The sequence below is a fragment of the Myotis brandtii genome, unplaced genomic scaffold, assembly GCF_000412655.1.
Source record: "Myotis brandtii unplaced genomic scaffold, ASM41265v1 scaffold293, whole genome shotgun sequence".
In the NCBI taxonomy this organism is placed as follows: domain Eukaryota; kingdom Metazoa; phylum Chordata; class Mammalia; order Chiroptera; family Vespertilionidae; genus Myotis; species Myotis brandtii.
This window is the reverse complement of record NW_005361201.1, coordinates 2,563,558-2,587,192: the sequence shown is the minus strand read 5'-3', so window position 1 is coordinate 2,587,192 and position 23,635 is coordinate 2,563,558. Positions and strand designations below refer to the sequence as shown.

At 38.1% G+C, this 23,635-nt stretch overlaps 1 long non-coding RNA gene across 1 annotated transcript in view; it reads left to right on the top strand.

Annotated features, from left to right (window-relative positions):
* Window positions 1-17,562: 17,562 nt before the first annotated feature.
* LOC106726624 overlaps window positions 17,563-23,635 on the top strand; it is a 52,781-nt gene continuing 46,708 nt past the window's right edge. Inside the window, exon 1 of the long non-coding RNA XR_001362695.1 lies at window positions 17,563-17,897. This is a non-coding gene — a long non-coding RNA (uncharacterized LOC106726624). The remainder of the gene's footprint in view (window positions 17,898-23,635) is intronic.

Here is a 23,635-nt window from a genome sequence, read left to right as displayed (position 1 = left end):
GTGAAAGAATTGGGGCAGAACGAAGGAGTAAAAGGCACTCTGTGAGAGAACATCATAACAATGCAGATGTACCCTAATCAAACATCACAATAACCCTCTGCAATAAGGATTATGATCCCTCTTTAAGGAAAAGAAAGTGAGGGGCAGACATCCTGAGTAACTTCAGTTAGATCCATAGTAATAATAGAGTCATATGTGAAGGCCAGACCTAGTTGATTTCAAGATGCAAGGATGCACCATTTTCCCCCTGTATAATCACCTACCATTCTAGAAAAGCTGATTTCAATTCAATATGAAACAAGACTTTCTAAAAATTAGAGCCATCAAGTGAATATGTCTTCAAAATTTAGTGAACTCCCTAAGCAGAATTCATCTAGAGGTCAGAGGAACATGAGAGAGCAAAACTGTCAAGAAAGTTGGAAAATAAATTATTATATTTGTTGGAATACTGGTTTATAGAGTCCCCTCTTTATCTAACACTACTACTATTTACCAATTATAGACAGACAGATGGGGACACACACACACACACACACACACACACACACACACACAGAGAAGGTCCTCACGGAGATGAGGAAGCAAGCTTATGTGTGCCCAAAATGCAAGTGCACATGATACTTATACTACTACTATTAATAGATAATATTAATGGAACTAATCAACTATACCAGCATATATGCTTAACACATTTCAACATTATCTCCGCTCCTTGAAGCAAGGAATAATAATGGGAAACAATAAGCCACATGTACTGGAGACTAAAAATTCAATAAGGAAGCAGGGGAAGAGAATAAGAAGAGAGTGAACAAGGTACCTTACTATTGAATATAATGAGGGTAAAGGCAACTGGTATTTTTAAAGCCCTCCGTGTTACAATCCAGAGTAAATAATTTAGGCAAGTGTCTTAATCTTGCAAACCTTCCATTTCTTCATCCTTGAAAAGGGAACATTTATAGCACCTACTTCATAGGATTATTTTTGAAGACCATATAATATCATGCACCCAAAGCACTAAGTCTGATGGTTGGAAAGTAGATGCCTTTAAAAATTTCTCTAAGAATTTAGAATCACTGAGATTCCCAAGTTGGCATAAAATATCTTCAGGATTCTTTCTTTCTGTTTTTCCTCCTTTCTCTCATGCAGATCATCTTATTAAATCTGATATGGCTCATAAGAAAAAAGCAAAGATGTATGTAGTTACAAAATAAAATTTCCAAAATAACATTCACTAAGAAATTATTGAGCATTTATTCTGTTACAAGAGTAAAGTATAGGAACAGAAATACATAAAAAAGCATAGCATGGGAAAGGCATAGTATAACATAGTGGTCAGAAACTGGCTTGGAATTCTACATATACCAGCTACTATCTATGTGATTTCAGGGCAGTGTTTTAACACTCTAGGCCTCAGTTTTCCCATACATAAAATGGGTATGATAGTATTCATCACATAAGGTAGTTATTAGAATTAGATGAAATAGTCCATGATAAGTACTGTCACCTAATAAGCATTCCATATATGTTACCATTACATACATTTACATATACATGAGTAAATTTCTAAATATACATTAGGACATGTTGTCGGACAAGTCTTATGTGCATTTGTGATAATAGAATAAAATATTTAAAATCAAAATTGGCATGAAAATTCTGTGATTTAGGATCACACACACATACTGAAGCTTCTAAAATTTTTATAATTTTGAAAGACAGATTACTTGCACATGAGTAACAACAAAGACCAATAATCATAAAACAAGGTAAATAATCATGTATTGAAATGTGTGAGATCTCAACTCTAAAAAAAAGGGTGAATCCAATATGCAGCTTACACTTACCAGATATAGCCAACACTAACAATCAGTTCCCTACAGATCAAGACCACATCTCTCTCAGTCTACATTTTATCTACAGTCCTTCACACAGTGTTGATCAAAGAGTCCTTGTTCAACATGCATGGATTGAATTAATAAAAAAGATGATTATAATGTCTTTTGTAACACAATGAGAAAGGCTCATATTACTCTACTAGAGGCCCGGTGCACAAAATTCATGCACTCGGGGTGGGGGTCCTCAGCCTGGCCTGCTAACTCTCACAGTACAGGAGCCCTTGGAGGATGTCCGACCGACAGCTTCCTTAGCACTGACATGGAGGCAGGAGAGGCTCCTGCCACCGCGGCTGCACACTGGCCAGCCGAGAGCCCAGCTTCTGGCTGAGTGGCACTCCGCCTGTAGAAGTGCAGTGACCACCAGAGGGCAGCTCCTGCATTGAGCATCTGCCCCCACTGGTGGTCAGTACACATCATAGTAACTGGTCATTCTGCTGTTCAGTCGATTTGCATATTAGCCTTTTATTATATAGGATAGGATTCAAGAGAAAAGCACAATACAACATTCTAACAACAGATTATAAAATACCTTTATTTATCCACATGAACTCAGACTTAAAGGAGTTAAAAGAAACACAGCTGAGCCCTAACCTGGTAGCTCATCTGGTTACAGTGTCATCTGGCACACCAAAAGGTTGGGAGCTCAATGGCCAGTTAGGGCACATACCTAGGTTGGGTTTCAATCCCTGGTTGGGGTGTGTACAAGAGACAACTGATCTCTCTCTCTCTCTCTCACTCTCTCTCTCTCTCTCTTTCAAATCAATAAAAACATGTCCTCAGGTGAGGATTAAATTTTTTTTCAAAGACACACAGTTGATTTGTTAATAGTAGCACATGTTTTGTTTTGACCCACAGAACTTAGACAACCTAAAGAAATACTGGTCCAATGTGCTCATATAAAAGATAAGGAATGAGGCCTAGAGAGGAGAAGTGATTACTCAAGTTTATCTAAGATCTCATATCAAATGGCAGGTTTCTTATTTCTCAGTCTCTTGTTTTTTTTTGTTTGTTTGTTTTCCCTGCTGGACCACATTGCCTTATTCTACTTTTTCCAAGTACTCGCCCCCAACTCCACTATCTCTCTCTCTCCCTCTCTCTCTCTTTCTCTCACACCCACACACACAGTTAAACATTTGCTTTAAGTTAATTTTTTTTTAAATTCGTGATTTCCTGATAAAGTCAAGGAAAATAATTCCTCTATATTACCCATCATAGTATAGGGCACATGGAATGATTTTAATAAATGTTTATTTGAATATTGATTTCCTTTAATGGAATTAATAAAATATTTCAGAAGATAAATTTTTGAGATCTGAAAGGAGGCAAAGAGTAGAGGACATTTCCATTTATATAAATTCAGCAACATTTTCATAACAGATATTTATACCACACTTACCACATTATGCACTAGGAATAGAGTGGTAAGCAAAAACGTACATTGTCCCTGTTCTTACATAAATCCCTGCATAATAGGGAAACAAACAATAATTAATTAAATAGTCATTCTAGATATATAGTTACAAATGGGAAAAGGTCTTCTGAAGTAAATGAACATTGTTCTTTGGAAGCATACAATAAAGGAACGTTCCTCTAGGACAGTGATGGCGAACCTTTTGAGCTCGGCGTGTCAGCATCTTGAAAAACCCTAACTTAACTCTGGTGCCGTGTCACATATAGAAATTTTTTGATATTTGCAACCATAGTAAAACAAAGACTTACATTTTTGATATTTATTTTATATATTTAAATGCCATTTAACAAAGAAAAATCAACCAAAAAAATGAGTTCGCGGGTCACCTCTGACACGCGTGTCATAGGTTTGCCATCACTACTCTAGGAAGTAGTGCTTGAGTTTGAAGAATAAAGAAGAGTTAGGGATGATACAAGTAAATATAACAGAAAGACTCTGAGATTCAGTGAGGAGACTATTTGATTAGACTGCCGTGATTGGCAAACCGCGGCTTGCAAGCCACATGCGGCTCTTTGGCCCCTTCAGTGTGGCTCTTCCAAAAAATACCACGTGCGGGCGCGCACGTACAGTGCGATTGAAACTTCGTGGCCCATGCGCACAAGTCGGTATTTTGTGGAAGAGCCAGTACTTTGTGGAAGAGCCACACTGAAGGGGCCAAAGAGCCACATGTGGCTCACGAGCTGCAGTTTGCTGACCACTGGATTAGAGAGATGGGTACCTGATGGCAAGGAAAGGAGTATGAGAAGAATGATATTGGAAGTAAAGATGGATGAATGTGATATAGGCCAGATTATGAAGGATCTTGAAAATACAAGGAAATAGGGATCATTAAATGATAGTAGTGCAAATACTAGTAGAAGATATGTATAAAAATAGACAGGATTGGGCAAAAGTAGGTTTACAGTTGCAGGTACACGAAACAGAGTTTTTTCTTGTATTATTATTTATTAATTTTGTATTATTTTCCATATGAACAACTGTAAAGTTACTTTTGTCCCACCCTGTAAATATTTATACACTAAATAATATGTACATAACATGAGCCAGATTAAGTACAAACATTATCTCCTTTAATCTAACTATCTGTGTGTTTACAGATGAGGAAACTGAGGCTCAGAGATGCAAGACAACTTGCTAGAATATACCAATTGATAAGTGCTGACTTTAACTCATGTTGGTCTGCATCTGAGTAAAGGTTTTCCAGAAGAGAATAGAAGTGATGAAAGATGATGATGGCTTATAGAATGCACTAGAGAAACTAAAGCCAAGGGCTATTTTTGAATCCAAATGTGAAGAAATCTGGGCCTTAGACCAGAGTATTGGTCATGGGAATGGAGAAATAGGGTCAAAATTGGGGGCGGGGGGGGCAAAACAAAAACCAGATGAGTGGGTGGATTGAGGAATGCAGGCAAAAATTTAGTTACTTGTGAATCTAATATATTAAATCTCAATGATTTGGAACAGGAGGTGTCATTGTTTCTGGAAGGAATTTTTGATAAAGAGGTGGTTTTCAAAGAAGCAGGTGTTAAATTAGGGGGAAAGTCTATTGACGTTTTTATACATAGTCTGGACTAGTAAGAATAGAAAACTGATTTAAAAGAATGTCAGTAACTTGACGTTCAAACTTGTCTGAAATGGGCTTTCAAATTATTCATCAGAATTTATGACTCAATGCTAAATGTATTCAACTGATACATATGTTAAAATGCACACTACACATCGTACTTTTGACTAATGAGATTTCAAATCCACCCTGATTCACTCCCGTTTACAAAAGGAAATTAAAAAATTGATTGGTTACTTCCTCTGCTCCATGTGGACACCTTGATTGGCCAGCTGCTGGTGGCTAGGCAACCAGGCAGAGAATCTTTGGAACAAGTAGCCGGCTTCATCACAGCAGGAGCCGTGAGGCAAGAAGCTCTGGGATCAATTAAAATGCCATGCTTTTCCAGGCTGGTTTCCAGCGCATCTGTGCATGATTCCACATAAATTTAGGGAATTAGAGATCAGACAAAGGTAAACATTTCTGTGCTTTGCTTAGCATTGATTTAGAATGAGAAGATGAAATAAGCAGTCATTCAGCCTGGAGGGGGTTTACACCTTCAGCTGACTCCCCCTCCCCACTCAATGCTTTATTATTTCAGGTATGTTGTAATCGAAGGCTGCTTAAATCATCTATGTGTTCCTTTGAGGAGGGAAAGAGAAAAAGAAACAAAGGAAAAACCAGTTCTTAGTTTCATAGACTAAACAGTAGAATATGACTCATTCTTTCATTTTATAGTCATACCTCTCAAAGAAGAAATTATTAATGCTCTTCATTTTCCAGCTATTCAGTCTCCCAAGCTTGGTTTAGATAAAAAATTCATTCATGTCCCCATAGAAAGGGAAAGACATTTTCTCCCTAAGAGTCTGTAGGAGTCTAACCTTTAAAGACCCTTCTCCCCTTTTGTTTTCTTCTTTTATCTATTCCTTAGAGTCTATAGTTCTGGCTGTTCCCCTAGTATAGAGGTCTGTCAGCACCCTCTGGGTGTCAGGGAAGGGGTGAACTTCCTTAGACTCACTTGTACCTGGACTGAGGTAAAGAGTTGGAGGTGAATCTTGGAGGTAGCAAACAGCATCACGAAAACAGTCACAGAGATGGGGAAAAGGCATTGACAAGAGATTGGAAAGAAAAAACAAGACCAATATCATGAGACATAAAGAATGTTATTTTAAACCCCTACAGAAAAAGATAACCTTCTGATTCACAGAGGTAGCACGAGTCATCATTTTATTAAACAACAGAAAAAGCAGAAAGCCATCAACATTGGCTGTCAATGTGAATTAGAAGTAGGGCTTCGAGGTAGCTTTAGATCAGTGGTCAACCTTCCTTTTATTAAACAACAGAAAAAGCAGAAAGCCATCAACAGTGGCTGTCAATGTGAATTAGAAGTAGGGCTTTGAGGTAGCTTTAGATCAGTGGTTCTCAATCTTCCTAATGCTGCAACCCTTTAATACAGTTCCTCATGTTGTGGTGACCCCCAACCATAAAATTATTTTCGTTGCTACTTCATAACTAATTTTGCTACTGTTATGAATCGTAATGTAAACATCTGATATGCAGGATGTATTTTCATTGTTATAAATTGAACATAATTAAAGCATAGTGATTATCACAAAAACAATATGTAATTATATAAGTGTTTTCCAATGGTCTTAGATGACCTCTGTGAAAGGGTCATTCGACTCCCAAAAGGGTCGTGACCCACAGGTTGAGAACCACTGCTTTTGAGTGACTTTGATTAACTCATTATTTCCTAGCTTCCACAACAATCTTAAGTGTTGGAAAAGAAGACCTGCAAAGTTATGTTCAAATTTATAGTTATAAAATTCTATAAATTATTTCAAGATTTTAATGGGGCGACCCGTGGAGACGACCACCAGGGACTCAGATTAAGAATAAGGAGCCTTTATTAAGCTGGTCAGCGACTACAGTTACAGCACCCTGCCGAAGCAGAGGCTGAACTGCAGTGCTGACTACAGGAGTTACAGCGTTTTTATTTGCAAAAACCACAAAGTTAGTTACAAAGCCTTGTTTACACAATTTGTTCCCCACACAGTACAGTATCAGTATAGTGACTACCTTCCTATCTATGTGTTCTAGGAACAGAGTACAGCGTGCCCTGCCTGGCCGAAGCGCAGATATGCAGCCCAGCACAATATGTGTATTTAGAACAAGAAAAGAAATCACACAAATCACAAATATGTAAAATTTATGGGAACTACAATTTTAGAATTATTGACTTTTTCTAGTGAGTAGAACTTTTTGTCATTATGAAGTGACTTATTCTAATATCATGCTATCTACCTTAATGCCTGCTTATCTGATAATAACTACACAATTTTTAGTTGGTTGTTCCATGGTAGATATCTTTATTTCATTCTTCTATTTTTTAACTTTTTGAAACTTTATGTTTTTAATATTTCTCATATAAACAGTCTATTATGTGTATTTTATCAATTCTACCTAAAAAAAAATCTTTGTCTTTTAATTGGAGCATTTATTTTAACATTTTAGAAAAGCAAGGAGGGCATTTAACATTTATTGAGCACCTAGGGCTGGGCTCAATATTGTATATCTATTTTATTTTTGAGTTCTCACTAACACTCTATTTTATACTGTCTCTATTCTACAAGTGAGTAACCTGATCTGTAATATGCCAAAGGTCACACAGAGATGAATGACAAAGCTGTGTCTGTGCCTATTAAGCCCATATTCTTTTTTCCTTACCACATACAATTCTCTCACTCTTAAGAAATCTTATACAATAAAGATTATTTGCCTAAACATTGACTTAAATTAAGTAAATCATTCATTCTGTATGTACTTAAGTGTAAGTGTAGTATAATATAAATCCATAAAGATCATTTCCAGGAGAATATAAAAACTTAAGAAAATTTCAGTTTAACTCTCTCCTGCCATTAGGGCTCAACAAAAACCGTAAGAGATATGGCAACCTCCCAACAGAACACAATGTGAGGAGGTTGATGGTTGGACTCTGAGTCTGGTGTTCCAACTCTAGGTACTTTCAGAGTAATGTCACGCAGCTCTTGCCAAAGTACACAGTGAACTATTTTAATAAGAGAGCAAGTGGAGGTTTAGAAATCAAGCAACTTGTAAAGGGGTATTTTAATTTTCTGTCATCCACAAGTGCCTGTAATTAATACTGCTTAACTGCAGTTGGCATATTTATGACTTTGAGTTTCCTTCTTATATATCCACTTTTCATTTTTTTCCTACCTATTAACAGTGCTCCGAGACCTGGGAGCACTGACTGCAATTCAGTGGAAACTAAAAAAATTTGTCTAAGAATAGTTTCCAAAAAGGAGCAATTACATCTGCCACATTTTTTTGAGTTTATGTAAAGAAAAGTTAGGAAATTCTTCATTAGTTTAGAAAAATTCTACTTCTTCCCTTGAAAAATTCCTTCTTATTGTGGATTTTGAATTTAGAATGGGATAGATGAGCTGATTGTAATAACATTATATACAAAAATATGTGAGAGGAAAAGAATAACTGATCTAACATAGGCCCTTTTCCCCTGAAAATACATAGTAATGCTGGATAAAGTTTAACAAAAATAAGTAAGTAAATAAATAAAAGCTGGATCCAAAGAAAAAATAAAAATATCAGATCTCAGAAAAAAAAAAATGAAGGGAAGTCATAGGGCAAAGGTAAGAGAAAAACTCTGATATAGGTCCTATAATCTAGGTTCAAGGTTTTATTCCTTACGTAGGAGCATAAGACCTTAAAGCTAGGACACAATTAGAGTAGCCTCCTTCATATAAGTGGAACTTAAAAAAAAAAAATCTCAGTCTAGAAAAAGGACAGGAAGCTTGATTCTGACCAAAAACAAAACAAAACAAAAACCTACATTAAAAATAAAATTATGTGGCATCAAAATTTAGCTATTTTCAACTAAACTAGATATTAGTTCAGCTGCCATAGCAAAATAGGATAAACTGATAGCTTAAAAAACAAAAATTTATTTTCTTACATTTTTGAAAACTAGAAGTCCAAGATCAAGTTTCAATCTAGTTCATTTTCTTGTAAAGACTCTCTTCCCGGCTTACAGATGGCTGGCTGCCTTCTTGCTATGTCCTCACATTGATGATAGAGATAGAGATAGAGATAGAGATAGAGATAGAGATAGAGATAGAGATAGAGATAGAGATAGAGATAGAGACAGAGAGGAGGGAGGGGGGAGAGAGAAAGCACTTTCTGCTAAGGACACTAATCCTATAGGATCAGGGCCTCACCTTTATAAAACATATTAGTCTATTACAAGCTATCTCAAGCTAATAAGTTAATGAAAATATTTTTGTCTGAGGAGGAAAACCTCCGAGGCACCTGCCAAAAGCCTAAACAAGTGTTATGTAGAACTAATACCCTGTGAACACAGAATGCCCACAGTGGTGAAGGGTAGGAAGCGGTTGAAATGAACTTACAATAAAAAATTAGGAATCACATGAGAACTGATATGCCATATGAAACATTCCAAAGGACTGTTTAAGCTAAGTATGTATGGTATAAAGTGATTAAAGATGATCATTAAAAAAATCAAGACCATACCAAATTATAGGATATTGTAAAATAAACATTAGACCTGAAAACAAGTAGAACTTCTAGAAATTGACAATATTAATATTGAAATTATATTTTTAATGGATTTATATATCAGGTATACTTGAAGGGAGAAGTATTTAACTAGAGGATATATATGAATTACCCAGTATTGGTAGTGATAAAAAATTTTATAAATGTATGATGATAAATATCATAAATATATGGACAATATAAAAGGTTAAGAGAAATGGAGGATAAAGGGTGATGGTTCAGCGTACATCTCATACAAATTCTCAAATAAGTAAATTAAATTAATTGGAGATAATTAATAATTAAAACATAATGATTGAGAATATTTTATAATTGATGAAAAGCACAATCCTTATATCTATGAATCACATCAGGACTAAACTAGGCCAAATACAAATGAATCCTCACAAAGACATGTTATCATGTAACTTTAAAATGCCAAATTCAAAGAGAACATTTTAGAAGCAACCAAAGAGAGCCAGAGTAATCCTATATAATAAAAGCCTAATATGCAAATTGTTCGACTGGGAGTTTGACTGGGAGTTTGACCACTCACTATGATGTGTGCTGATCATTAGGGGGTGGCATGAAACACCATGTCAGCGACATGGTGCTGGCAGCGGGCAGCAGTGGAGGTGCGGCTGGCCCAGATGGGCCCCAACACAGCGGGATGGTGGAGCAGGTGAGCGGGCAGCACCAGGCCAAGGCGGGTGCAAGCTGGGGCCTGATCACCCTGCCAATCACCCCGCAAATGGCGACCAGCAGTGGCGTCAGGGGACAAGGCCACAGCTTGGCTCCCAGCCATTGAGGGAGCTGGGCAAGGAGCCCGCCCCGATCGATCGCCCCGCAGGCAGGATGGTGGAGCAGGTGAGAGGGCAGTGCCAGGCCACAGCAAGGTGCCAGCCAGGGCTGCAGGACTGTGAGGCTGGGGGCGTGAGCTAGGGCCCGATCCCAGCAGGCCACCCTGAGGGACCCCACCTGTGCATGAATTCATGCACTGGGCCTCTAGTATTACCTAAAAAGGAATAATAATTAGATTTGTCAGCAGCAAGAATAGAAGTCAGAAGACAATGATATCCTCAATAAGATGAGAGATTAAGATGCCTCTGTAGAAATTGCTAATTCGATCCAACAAAAAATGATTAATATATGTTTATACAAAGACTTGTGAGTATTCACAGAGGCATCACTCATAATGGCTATAAACATAAAACAATTCTAATGTCCATTGTCAATGTAAAAAAAAATATTCAAACCTGTAAAGAATTTTTGTGAGTTTATTTGAGCCAAACTGTCGACAATTGCCAGGAAACAGAATCTCAATGTATTGGGATAATGCTCTTGGGAATGGCAGTTTTTCACCTTGTTTTATACATTACAATCAAAGGAGATGTAAGTGGGTTACATGGAATCCATTGGTGATTAGAGAGGTGGGAGAGAGCAAAAGGAGGGGGGAACCTCGGGGATTGGATAAAAAGATGATAGACAGATACTTCTTTTACCTAGGTGGGTGTAGGATAGTTAACAGTAAACAATTAACATGATAACAATAACAATGAAGGGATTTGTGAAAGCCAGGGCATTTGGTTGTGCCCTGAGGGGTCTAGAAAAAGGGAAGTTACAAAGTTACCCTGATATTTCAAAGACAATAGGCTCAGTTAAGGGAAAGATTGACCTTTGTCAGAAAAGATACAGGCCTAGGATGAGACTACCCACATTAAGTGCTTCCAGTTAAAGTTTTAATTAGATCATCCTTTGTGGTTACTTTAGATCAGGGGTGGGCAACCTTTTTGTGAGTGCATGCCAAAACCAGCAAAATCTCTGACTCAAAATTCTTCTGCGTGCCAACCCTAATTTTTTGAGAACATGTTACGCCTACTTGATATCTCTTAAGGTGTATGTATGTGAAGAACCTTGAAGAAATAATAAAATTCATTCGAGTGACAAAAACACAGTATATGATGATGAAAAATACATTTATTTTTTAATGTATACATGTACACTGATAGTCCGACAGAAAACTTTATGACTCCGTTTGATATTATCAGTGGGACTTTTGCTGCTGCATCACTGATGACAGAGATTTTACATCAGGTTTATATTTCGTGACCTTCAGAGATATGCACGAGCTACTACTTTCATCTGTCAGGCTACTCCTATTACGAGACTTAACAAAATTCATCACTGAGAACAAAGATTCACAAGCGTATGTGGATGAAAACATGGAGAGTAATGCTGTTGCAAAGTTTTCTAAACAAAAACATGGAGAGTAACGCTGTTGTAAAGTTTTTTAAACAGAAAATATTTTCTGGAATGGCATTCCAAGTCCTCAACAGTTCGTTTTCGACACTTCTCTCTGGTACTCCTGTCTCTAATTGCCTTTTTTCAATGTTTTCCAAGTCAACTCTAAGGTCAATAAATTTCTGCTTCCAAATTGAGCTACTCTGAACTGTATTTCAAAGTCAGCCATGTCTATGGTCTTTAAGATAACTTGTTATGTAAGATTATTTATTTATATAAGATGCACCTACACTGAATTTATCTGAAAAATAAAAAAGTTGATATTAAGAAAAAATTGTAAATGGAAGATTATAAGAGAGGGTTTTGCGTGCCAGTAAAAGTTACTGGCTTGCCATGTTTGGCACGTGTGCCAGGGATTGCCCACCTCTGATTTAGGTCTTTGTGTTTGCAAGACTGCCATGAAGGCCTTCCCTAAACTTGTCAGGTTAGCATGTGGCCCCTTTTTCGTCCACATTATGAACTGACAAATGGAGAAACAAAATTTAATGTATTCATCTAATGGAATAATATTTAGCCATAAAAAAGGAATGATCTACTGAGTCACCTCGACATGGATGAACCTCAAAAACATTGTGCAAAGTTCAAGGAGCCAGACACACAAAGACTGCATTTTGTGAGTACATAGAAGACAAAGCTTATAGAGACAAAAACAAACAAAAATAAATAAAAAAAAACCACACACAAATCAATGGTTGCCTGAGGCTGGGTGTGGACCTGAGAGTTAAACTGAGAAGGTCACAAGGGAACTTTTGGGAATGGTAGAAATGTTTTAAAAACGAGTATGGCGACGGTTGCACAACTCTGTAAATGTACTAACAGTCATTAAGTTGTATATTTACACTGAGTACATTTTATGTTATGTAAATTATACCTCAATAAAGCTATGAGAAGAAAAAACATTTCAGGAAAGAAATAGTGTAGGATTCACAGCAGAGCTGGCCCATGAATTCCAGCACTTTCCTCATATGTCACATTTCTTCTTGGAAATGACATGTTTATTTTACAAGTACATTACAAAAAAGTACTTTGAATAAAATAAACTGATGGAAAAAATAGATCCAGAGACATAGAAGCATGGAACAGACTGAAGAATCTCAGCGGGAAGGTGGTGGTAGGGGAGTGGGGAGAGATTAACTGGGGAACTTACATGCATATCAGCAAAGCCCATGGACACAGACAATAGTGTGGTGAAGGCCTGGGAGGGGTGGGTGCGGGGTGGAGAGGATCAATGGGGGGAAAATGTAGGACATCTGTAATACTTTCAATCATAAAGATAAATTTTTTAAAAAATAAAATACTTTGAAATGAGCTATTTATCTTGAGACCTTGGCTCTCAAAAGAAGTCAAACAGTCAGACTTTCTATTATGGAAAAGCTTTGTTATTTGGAATCCGTGTTCATCACTGGTTTTGATTCAAGACCACAAAGCTAATTTCTTTCAAAACTTGATACGCACACACCCCACCCCCATGGTCAATTGGGAGTGAAATACAGTGCACAATTCTCATTTTTATTAAAGATCAAAGCTACAATAGAAATGATACTATAGATAAGATGTCAATTAGTTTTGAATTGCATGTCAATGATTGCATTCATTTATGAATTTTGCTTTTAGACTTTTTCCCTTATGGGAAAAACAATAAACAATGAGCTGTTCTTTGTTCTTTGACTGATTTCTCATTTCAATTAGAATCTTTCAAGCAACTGCAGCAATGGTTATGTCACTATAATAATTTCTCAAAGCCTAAAGTCTTCGCAATCCTTTTGGACCTGGGACCACTTCCCAAGCCAGAAGTCATTTCCAGCATAATACTAGGAACTTAATTGTACTTTTTTATTTGTGCCATACCACTCAAAATTTCAGACAATTTGGATATAGTTTTGCATCTAAAGCCAATTAGTGTTTTAGGCCAAACCCTGAACTGAATTAACTTACCATAAACTCTTTGACCCCAGAGCTATATCAAACCATAACACCAGTGCCCAGTTTGCAAAATCAAAGTAAGACTGGCAGTAAGAATGTCTTTCTGTGTTTGCTAATGAGGCATTATTTTCCAAAGCCAAAAACTCCTAGCAGACAGACATTTTTAATCATCTCATTTTTATATCCAGATTTCAAAGTTCAAATTATAATTGCCACAGGACAACCAGAGGAACCACATCTTTTTCTTTTTAATTTATCTGAATTTCAAGGGGAAAAAAATGCAGATGCCAAGTAATAGAGAACATTAAAAAAACAAAAACAACAAAAAGCTAGATATAAAACCACATGGTATAACTTAAATAGATCAAACTTGGACCCAGATTCATCTGAGTTTAGCTTCGGTGTTACTCTGCATCAATGATGTCCCATTGAACAAATTATTTTCAATCTGTAGTTTTAGTTTCTCCATTGGTAGAAGGGTGTAATAATACTACTTCTTGGGATTATTCTGAGGACTGAGTGAGATATCTGAGGACGTTCTCTTTTTTTTTCTTATTTTTTTTGTGTGTGTGTTTTTCTTATTTATTTATTTATTTATTTATTTATTTATTTATTTTTTCTGAGGACGTTCTTAACCTGCCTGCAGGTTGACTGTGAAGCCCCTAATTAGCAAGAGAACTTTTGTATATAGACTGTTCATAGTTTCCATCGGTTCTCAAAGGAGTTTGTATGCTTAAAAATCACTGAGATGGGATACATAGGTATTTGGTAAATTTAAGTTTGATAACTTTTGAGAATGTTTATAATATTAATAATCTCTTTGCTTCTCCTTTCTGGAAAAAAAAAGGTTAGATTAAAATGACAATCAGAAAAGATTCCCCCAGAAACCTCTTTTGTACCACATGTATAGATGCACTTAACAGACAATGAGAGGCAGTACATCTTGGTGGCCAAAATGTGGCCTTTGGTCCTAGACCTGGCTCCCAGTTTACTTCATTTGACCTCGGACAAACCATTTAACCCATTTTGCTTCAAACTTCTCATCTATTAAGTGGGGACAATAATGTCTAACTCATAGGGTTATTCTGAGCAAGAATGTGAAAAGTGTTCCCGTCAATGCCTGTCTCATGATAAGCACTAAGAATAAAGAAATAAATGATCTGCACCTGCCCTCATGGAACTCAGTCTAATGGAGCTTATTTAATGATTGAGCCAGGAGTTCCCCAAGTCCCATCATGATCAATTATGCTGGCCACTGATCTTTTGCTATAGTTGATGCTGACTAGATGTAGAAATACTGCTATTTAGCCTCTGTATTTTCCCTAAAAGATAATGCTATCTCATCTACATAAGTAGCTTCAGTTCCTGTACCCTTTTACTGCCTCACAAACTTTTGCTTAATCTTTTAAATCTTTGAGCATGCTAGCATATTAGAATATTTTAATACAGAATCAACTTTATATCTATACTAGAGGCCCTGTGCACGAAATTAGTGCATAGGTAGGGTCCCTAGGCCTGGCGGTGATCAGGGCCGATCTGTGGGGAGACTGGCGGGGCAATTGGGGGGCCCCCACTGTCACCCGCCTTGGCTGGCCTGGGGCCTGCGGGCTGGGGGCAGCTCCTGCATTGAGCATCTGCCCCCTGGTGGTCAGTGTGTGTCATAGGGACTGGTCATTCCACCATTTGGTTGATTTGCATATTAGGCTTTTATTATATAGGATGATAATAATAACAATCATTATTATTTATGTAACAATTGCATGTGTCAGACTTATACTATAAAATTTATATACATGAGTTTGCTTAATCCTTGCAGCATTTCTTTAAGATATTGTTATACCCATTTTACAGATGAAGAAACCAAGCTAAGCTAGGTTAAGTTGCTTTGTCAAAGAGCAGCAATTATTTATGGAGCTAAGATTCAAGTTAATCTCTTGATTATGTGAGGTGGTAGTTTTATTTTAGGTTCTATAATCAAAGAGATACCTTACAAAGGTTATTCCTATCCTAAAATATTGCTTTTGAAAATTCCACATTGTTTTTTTAAATGTCAGTATTTCTGTTAAAAGTAATTTATTAGCTCCCCTCCCCCTCTTCTCAAGCACTCTGTGCTCTTTTCTACCCCCTTCTCAGGTATGCGCTCCTTCCCCAAGGGGCATATATCCTTGCTTTCTTTCTCCTAAGTTCCAAGGGCCTTTCTTTTGCCTCTGATTCTTATTTCCTGAGCCCTCCCAGCCCAGTTGGCTTACTTCTTCCAGGGCTCACTTCTTTTATATCTGTGATTTTCTAAATAAATTCTTGCCTGTATTTGAGTCTTGGCTCTGAATTCTTTCTTAGCCAGAACTCAAGTATCAAGGTTGCTGAACCAAAGTCCAATTGCCAGTAAGCAGTGTCCTGATTAGACACAGTGGGCAAACCAAGAACAAACATAAAATAAAAATAAATAAAAAGTAACTTATTAAATCACTAGCATGATGTATTAGTCAGGGTTCTCCAGAGAAGCCTAACTAGTAGAAATACACACACACACACACACACACACACACACACCCCTACCTTTATATGCATATATGTGTATATATGTTCACATGTGTACATACATACATACATACATACTAAGGCATTTCTCACACACTGTGGTCATAACTTTTGCAATTTGAGGTGTGACAGCAAAACTAACATGAATTTCTTTTTCCTTCTTCACCATTTCATGGTTAGAAGATTTATTCTTACCGTAGATCTTAGCAGCCTCAGCATATGATTTTTTTCTCTCCTTATTACATCCAGAACTTTCACTTTTTTACCTAAAGGAAGCACTTTACAGCTTCTCTTTTGCCTCAACCTTTTGCAGCAAGCATTCAGAATCTGGAGAAGGGGCCACACGCAAATGGATATACTAGACAAGAAATATAAATTTGGAAGGCATTGGGGGAACCAGGCAGAAACCTACTCTCTAGTGGAGTGGCTCCCTGAATCTCCGGACCCATGGCTTTTTATTTACTGGAATATACATTTGCCCGGTGCATAGCTTTTAGCCCTTGCTAAAGCCCCAAGGTCCATCAGCCTTCTGAGGGACCTCTCGAATTTATTATGCTAACTACTTGTTGGTCTTTGCCTCCAGCACTCTTTGGCATATCCGAATTGCAAGCATCACTACTCTTGAACTTTGGGGCCATTTTGAAGTAAATAAGGGTGACTTGAACACAAGCTCTGTGATTCTGCAACATTGGATCTGATAATGCAAGATAGTTAGGAAGTGACCAGCGGGTGGGAGCCCAGTGGATACCTGAACAAAGAGAGATTCAGATCCTGGAGGGGATCCTGCGAGATTTCATCATGCTACTCTGAACAGCTCACATTTTTAAAACTTATGAATTGTTTATTTCTGGAATTTTCCATTTAATATTTTAAGACCATGGTTGACCTCAGGAAACTGAAACTTTGGAAAGAGGAACCAAGGATGAGGGGAGACTACTGCACATCAGCAGTTTCACCTGGTTCAACCTAATAGATTTAGGATTGGTTTCTCCGGCTATTTTTTCAAGCTATTTTAATAATTGACTCTTTCTTATCTGTTGTAGCAATATATAGAAATGTTTAAAAATGCCTAAAAAATGTCTTAGAAGGTTTTAAAAATGTTTAAATTAAATTTCCTTGAAACTTAAAGCGTGATATTAAGAACACATTCCCCACTGCCCTGAAGTGTGTGTCCCTTACAGATAAGGATTTGAACTTCAGAAAATAACTGAGTGACTTGTCAAGATAACCACTTGAGTGAGTGATGTACTCTCCATAGATAACCTCATGTAGCCCCTCGCCCTGTTTGAGATAAACATGTGTGCCTTGATGTAATTCATTGATAACCACCTGGACTGCTGCAAATGGGGTACAGGCTTTAAAAGTGGGGATCCCGACCAGCCTGGTGCTCGCTTGTCAAGACAGCCACAAAGGCACGTCCTCTTGTCAGTCTGGCAAGCGACGCCACTCCACGCTCCTCTCTCTGCCAGACGACAGAAGAACGGTCAGTACCTCCCAATTGAGACACGACCTAGCTCTTGGGCAAGGAACGCTGGCCCCCTGCATTCAGACCAGACCAGACCAGCTGCCGGCCCCCCGAGGACAGCACCACTGGGATCCCACTTAAGCCTGTACCCGCAGCACCAGGAATTGTGTGAGTAATAAAGTGCTGTGTGATTTGCAACTGCATATGTTTCATGTGGTATAATTCCTCCAGCAATTAATTGAATTATTTTGTGTACACTTAAAAGTTAAATGAAAGGTTCTGGTCTCTTTTTGGTCCTAAGCCTGCCTCCTTGGTCCTGCTTGCGTAGAGTAACCTCTTCACTAGCAACTACTTGAATGTCCCACACCTGCACGGTTAAAGTTTATCTCAAGGGACACCTTAGATAAACACCCCAGATCCTTTCCCAGGATCTACTTGGGACATTATCCATGAGTTCTTAGCTCAAAATTTCACTTTTTTTTTTTCTTTTTACTGAGGTCTTCCTGGACCATCCAATGTAAAAGCACTAAACCCCACCTGAGTAAAATCTCTACTTGATACTGTTACTTCTTTACATTCACTAGTGTCTGAATGGTTAAAATGAAAGCACTTAGTACCTGCTCTATAGTAGCTATACAATAAGCACTGAATACATAACTGAACTAATGAATTAATGCTTATGCTTCTGTTGCCTGAAAAGATCATATGAAAACCTTTCATTGCTCAAAATGAGTTTTTAAACTTTTCTTCAATGATAGGAGTAAAAAAGTTGAAAGGCCCCAGGCCCTTAAGATAATAAAGGAGCACAAAGGTGGACTGAACCATGGTGAGGGGTGTCAGAATGAGAGCAGAAGAGGACAAAGGTGAATGCTGTTGGGAGATAATGCCCCATGGACTCTCTTATGTTTGCACTGTTTGCAAGCAAAGGCACTGGCTGCCCTAGTTCCCTATTTTCCTTTCAAGGATGTCTGTATCATAAAGAACATTGGAAGATAAAGATAGTGTCTCCTTTCAAAGCAATGGACAGGTTTGATATCTGTCTGGTATAGAAAAGGTAATATCACCTTCCGGGACAAAGGACACAAAATCTGGATGCCCAGTCAGAATATCTGGATATGAAATCTGGTTCTGCCACTTATTAATATGGGATTTTACTATTTTGAGTTTCAGATTTCAGATTCTGTAAAATGGTTGTAACAAAATATGCCTGAAGAGCAGTTCTGAGAAGTAAATAAGGTGACATGCTGACATGTACCATGATGAGCACATCTTGGGTATTCAATGCCCATCTGTTTCTTTTCTTTGCCTTTCTCCTCTGCATTACATCTTGCATTCCTCAAGCTGTCTTTAGAAAGTCAAAATTTTTACCTTTCCTAGGAAGATCTCAAGCCGACTCAAATTGTTATTGTAGCATTATTCACAATAGGCAAGATTTGGAAGCAGCTTAAGTGCCCACCAGTAGATGAGTAGATAAAAAAGCTGTGGTTTTTACAACGGAATACTAATTGGCCATAAAAAAGACGAAAATCTTACCTTCTGAAAGAGCATGGATGGACCTGGAGAGTTTTATGCTCAGTAAAATTAGCCAGTCAGAGAAAAACAAGTACCATGTGATTTCACTTATATGTGGAATCTAATCAACAAAATAAACTAACAAAATAGAAACCAGACTCATAGATGCAGAGAACAGACTGACAACTGTCATAGGGGAATGGTACTCAGGGGCTAGGTCAGTGATTCCCAAAGTGGGCGCTACCGCCCCCCGGTGGGCGCTGCAGCGATGGGGGGGGGGCGGTGATGGCCACAGGTGCATTTGGGGGCGATGAGTAACTGCTATTAAAATTAAAAAAAAATTAATTTCCAGGGGCTGAGTAATATTTTTTCTGGAAAGGGGGCGGTAGGCCAAATAAGTTTGGGAACCACTGGGCTAGGTGAAATATGTGAAGGGATTAAGCAAAGAATAAAAACACCTCTTAGACACTGAAAACAGTATGGTAATTACAAGAGGGAAAGGAGAGTGGTGAGAGGGAAAGAAGGGTAAAGGGGGGATAAATAGTGATGAAGGGAGACTTGACTGGGCTGGTGCACACACAATACAATATACAAATGATGTATTATAGAATTGTACACCTGAAACCTATATAATTTTATTAACTAATGTCACCACAACAAATTCACTAAAAATTAAAAAAAATAAACTGTTATTCATGTAACTCATCCTATATAATAAAAGCCTAATATGCTAAGTGCCCAGTCTTCCAGTCATCTGTTCAACCAATCAAAGCGTAATATGCTAATGATTTGCTAAGACCACTCAACTGCTCGCTGTGATGTGCACTGACCACCAGGGGGCAGACAGTCAACTGGTCAACCAGTTGCTATGATGTGCACTGACCACCAGGGGGCAGACGCTCTGACTGGTAGGTTAGCTAGCTGCTGGGGTCTGGCTGATCGGGACTGAGCAAGACAGGCCCGAGCTGGCCAACCTCCTGCATCCCTCCCCAGCCCCAATCATGCACCAGTGGGGTCCCTTGGCCTAGCCTGCGCACTCTTGCAATCCAGGACCCCTTGGGGGATGTCGGAAAGCTGGTTTCAGCCCAATCCCACAGGCCAGGCCTAGGGACCCCACTGGTGCATGAATTTGTGTACTGGGCCTCTAGTTTAAATATAATGAGCCTAAGCATTTCTGGACAAAAACAAAATAAAACATATACATAAAGTAGACATCATAGAGGCCAAGATAATCATAGTCAAATTCTTCTATCCCAAGGTCTGTCTTTAACCCAGATGTGTTTCTCTGACTTATCAGATATCTATGGGGCAGAGAGAAGAGGGAATGTGTCAGTGTGCAATAAGTTTAGCTGCAAATATAATGCCCAACAAACAGTAGCTTCAAAAAGTAAATGATTTATTTGGCTCATACAAAAAGAAGCCAAAGGGTGGTGTTAGTTTAAGTGCAATGGTGCCATCAAAAATTTTTCTAATCTCCCATACTTAACACGCTGTCTTCCAGCATCAAGCTGTTTCTTCTTAGTAACATCAGACAAATTACATAAATTGCACCCATTTAACTCTCAGGTAACTCTTGAATGCACCCTTCAAAGTTCTTTAAAATTTCCTTAACAGCACTTACTGATCAAATATCTCATGTCCTACTGGTATTTAGCCTCAGAGAAATTCTACCCAGATGGGCTGCATTTTAGTCCTAGAATGCTGAAAGCTGACACCAGCCTTTTACAAATTTGTCACCCAGGCACCTCATGGGTAACATTTTTCATATCCCACTATTAGGCAAGGATATGAGAAAAAAAAGCTTTCTTTTTTTAAAATATATTTTTATTGATTTTAGAGAGAAAGAAAGGGTGAGGGAGAGAGAGAGATAAAAACATCAGTGTCAACACTGATCAGCTGCCTCCTGCATGCCCCCTACTGGGGATCGAGCCTGCAACCTGGGCATGTATCCTGACTAGGAATCAAACCAGTGACCTCCAGGCACCAAGCTCTTTCATATTCACTTGACCTTCCTGGTAGGATGCACAATAGATTCTTTTATTCCACTGACTATTATGTTTATGTTGAAATTCAAACAGGTTGTTGTAACTGATCTCATCTTGGGTCACAGCCCTTCGTCTTTCTCACATAAACCAAGAATGGTTTCCCCTATTCAAGAATAACGGCTACAATGAATGGAATGACATGTGACCCTACCCCCTTGGTTCTATCACTAATAGGTGGGAATATGTCAGCTCTAAAACTTGGAGCCACTGGAGGGAGTAGGTAAGAGGAAAAAGCACAGTGAGAGTATATTCCTCAGCCTCAGAAGTAGGCAAATGCTTACATATCAAAAATATGTATTTATTTTTCAGAACACAAGAATGCTTTTCCTAAGCAGTCCAGAGTATCAGCATCAACTTACACAGAATAAAAAATCTGTGTCTTTCTGTACCACCATCATAACTCATTTCTCTTGCCTAACCGATGGTTGCTGATGCTCTTGGCCACCACTTAGGAGGACTGGGTCTGTACCACCATCATAACTCATTTCTCTTGCCTAACCAATGGTTGCTGATGCTCTTCTTGGCCATCACTTAGGAGGACTGGCAAGGAGCTATCTTTCCAGAAATCCTCAGCCAATTTCCACCTATATCTTTTTGGTAATAATGGTGTCACATGGTCACCTCTAGTTGAAAAATAATCTGGGGAATAGAATCTTTCAGTAGCAACATTTTGCTTCTATTAGTAAAGAAGAAGGAGAAAATAGATATTGGGTAGGTAACTAGCAACATCTGTCATGTGGAAAACTGGGAAGTGAGATTTCTGCTTACTTTGATAGAGGACAACTGCCTCCACTAATTAGCTATTGTCACATCTTGAATTGTTTTTTATTGAATCCCATGAATGGACTTTAAGTCCCATTCAAGTTTTAAAGTTGAGACAAAAGTCCCACATTTCTTCTGTTATACTCATCGTTTTCCTCATATCCTGAACTCCTCCTTCCCTCACCATTTGGTCCCCTGACATTATGTCCAAAGTCTTCAGTCACAACCCAGTAAAATTCATAGCAGTTAAATGGTTAAAAGCACAGTTCCTAGAAAATTCACCTGTAGGTGATTAGCCAAAGCAATCTGAAAAAAGTAAGATATTTCACTGCCTGCCACATAACATTTCTCCAGCCCCAGCCCCTGTAAAAATATCTTTAATGGAAGCCAACTCATTACCCCATAAAATTACTACAACACATGTGCTTGAAAATGTAAGACAGATATTCTTAACTTGGCATTCCACAGTAAACCACAGAAATGTTTTCCAAGAAATGATTTCATTTTGTTGGTTTTATATTTAAAGTCACATTTTTGGCAGGCACTCTCAGAGACAAAATTTTGAGAGCAAACTGATCTATGGGCTAGAACTCAGACTTTTGGTTGCTCATTTGTCTAACTAGTTTACCTGCACTGTGTACCTGTCACATTGATCTGGGAACCTGGCACTGTGCTTTCTGACTGTAGACCTCCTCTTGCTAGCTTTCCTCCTACCTCCAAACTCAGTACAGTTTATTACTTTAGCATACATATGGGGAGTTATAAAACAGTCTGGATCTGAGTTACCACTCTGGCACTTAACAGTAGTATGACTCGGGACAAATTAAAAGAAAAAACACACACAAAAAAACCCACACACCTTTGCCTCATTTTATTCATATATAAAGTATCACAAAGATATCTACTTCAAGCATGTCAAACTCGCGGCCCACGGGCCACATGTGGCCCACAACAAATATTTTTGTGGCCCAGCCAATATAACAGTATGTAAGAAACGTTTTAATAAAAATTTTGTAACTTAATTTTTACAATATCCTGCTATACATAATCCTATATAATAAAAGCATAGTATGCAAATTGTTCCCTCAACCGTGAGTTCTACCAGGGAATGGGGCTGGCCAGAGGAAGGGAGGGAGTACCAGGTCAGCCGCCACCAGCCACTAGGGACCCTACCAGTGCACGGATTTTGCGCATTGGACCTCTAGTTATTAATAATGAACTACAACATTTGCTAATGACTGATTACTATAATTGTGTTGCATTCATTTCCCTTCCGTGCCTTCTGCGCAGGCACACCATTTTTCTCCACTAATACTAGCAGTGAATATTTTAGCAGCCAATTGCCTCATCATTAGTCTTGGACTAACTTGTTTGGTGTGAGCAACAGGAAATATTTCACTTTCGTAGAACAAGAAACATAGGTTTATTTGCATTACACTTATTAATTTGTGCAGTTATTCAGTGTCTGGTAAGCTAATGTTCAAGAAAAAATATTAATTTTTATTAAAATGTTCTATTATTTTATGTTAATGATTACTCATTTATTTCAGCCCTTTGTGTTCAGCATGTCTCTATTGAAATAAACTC